Source organism: Silene latifolia, chromosome 2 (assembly GCF_048544455.1).
Source record: "Silene latifolia isolate original U9 population chromosome 2, ASM4854445v1, whole genome shotgun sequence".
Taxonomy (NCBI): Eukaryota; Viridiplantae; Streptophyta; class Magnoliopsida; order Caryophyllales; family Caryophyllaceae; genus Silene; species Silene latifolia.
The window spans coordinates 63,788,606-63,791,188 of NC_133527.1; positions in this window are offsets into that span (position 1 = coordinate 63,788,606).

Below are 2,583 nucleotides of genomic sequence, written 5' to 3' on the forward strand. Positions count from 1 at the left end.
AAATGGTTCACACAACGAGTCACAAGGACAAATGAACAAGGACAAATGGTTAGCACATGAAGTTCCATTGACAAGGACAAATGGTTCACACAACGAGTCACAAGAACTAATGAACAAGGACAAATGGTTTCAACAACAAGTCTCATGGACTAATGAACAAGGACAAATGGTTTACACAACGAGTCACAAGGACTAATGAACATGGACAAATGGTTAGAACAACAAGTCACCATGACAAGGACAAATAGTTCACACAACGAATCACAAGGACTAATTAACAAGCACAAATGGTTCACACAACGAGTCACAAGGAATAATGAACAAGGACAAATGGTTCACACAACGAGTCACAAGGATTAATGAACAAGGACAAATGGTTCAAACAACGAGTCACGATGACTAATGAAGAAGGATAAATGGTTAGTAGAACAAGTCACAATGACAAGGAAAAATGGTTCACACAATGAGTCACATGGACTAATGAACAAGGACTAATGGTTCATACAACGAGTCACAAGGACTAATAAACAAGGAAAAATGGATCACACAATGAATCATAAGGACTAATGAACAATGACAAATCGTTCACACAAAGAGTCTCAAAGACTAATGAAGAAGGACAAATGGTTAGCACATCAAGTTCCATTGAGAAGGACAAATGGTTCATCGCAAGGACCGATGAACAAGGTCAAATGGTTTACATAACGAGTTACATGGCCCAATGAACAAGGACAAACGGTTCACACAACGAGTCACAATGACTAAAGAATAAGGATAAATTGTTAGCACAAGAACTCACAATGACAAGGATAAAATTATTCACAAAACGTGTCACAAGGACTAATGAACAAGGGCAAAAGGTTTACACAACAAGTCACAAGGACTAAGAACAAGGACAAATGGTTCACACAACGAGTCACAAGGATTAATGAACAAGGACAAATGGTTCACACAACGAGTCACAATGACAAGGACAAATGGTTCACACAACGAGTCACATGGACTAATGAACAAGGACAAATGGTTCATACAACGAGTCACAAGGACTAATAAACAAGGAAAAATGGATCACACAACGAGTCATAAGGACTAATGAACAATGACAAATGATTCACACAAAGAGTCTCAAGGACAAATGAACAAGGACAAATGGTTCACACAACGAGTCACAATGACTAATGAATAAGGATAAATGGTTAGCACAACAACTCACAATGACAAGGATAAAATTATTCACAAAACGTGGCACAAGGACTAATGAACAAGGACAAATGGTTTACACAACAAGTCACAAGGACTAAGAACAAGGACAAATGGTTCACACAACGTGTCACAAAGACTAAGAACAAGGACAAATGTTTTTCACAATGAGTTACAAGGACTATTGAACATGGACAAATGGTTAGAACAACTAGTCACCATGACAAGGACAAATAGTTCACACAAAGAATAACAAGGACTAATTAACAAGCACAAATGGTTCACACAACGAGTCATAAGGACTAAAGAACATGGACAAATGGTTCACACAACGAGTCACAAGGACTAATGAACAAGGACAAATGGTTTACACAACAAGTTACACGGACTAATGAACAAGGACAAATGGTTCACACAACGAGTCACAAGGACTAATAAAAAAGTAAAAACGGATCACACAACGAATCATAAGGACTAATGAAATTTGACAAATGATTTACACAAAGAGTCTCAAGGACAAATGAACAAGGACAAATGGTTAGCACATGAAGTTCCATTGACAAGGACAAATGGTTCACACAACGAGTCACAAGAACTAATGAACAAGGACAAATGGTTTCAACAACAAGTCTCATGGACTAATGAACAAGGACAAATGGTTTACACAACGAGTCACAAGGACTAATGAACATGGACAAATGGTTAGAACAACAAGTCACCATGACAAGGACAAATAGTTCACACAACGAATCACAAGGACTAATTAACAAGCACAAATGGTTCACACAACGAGTCACAAGGACTAAAGAACATGGAACAATGGTTCACACAATGAGTCACAAGGACTAATGAACAAGGACAAATGGTTTACACAAGAAGTCATAAGGACTAATGAACAAGGACAAATGGTTCACACAACGAGTCACAAGGACAAATGAACAAGAACAAATGGTTAGAACAACAAGTCACCATGACAAGGACAAATGGTTCACACAACGAGTCACAAGGACTAATTAATAAGCACAAATGGTTCACACAACGAGTCACAAGGACTAAAAAGCAAGGACAAATGGTTCACACAACGAGTCACAAGGGATAATGAACAAGGAAAAATGGTTCACACAACGAGTCACAAGGATTAATGAACAAGGATAAATGGTTCACACAACGAGTCACAATGACTAATGAACAAGGATAAATGGTTAGCACAACAAGTCACAAGGACTAATGAACAAGGACAAATGGTTAGAACAACAAGTCACCATGACAAGGATAAATGGATCACACAACGAGTCCCAAGGACTAATTAACAAGCACAAATGGTTCACACTACAAGTCACAAGGACTAAAGAACAAGGACAAATGGTTCACACAACGAGTCAC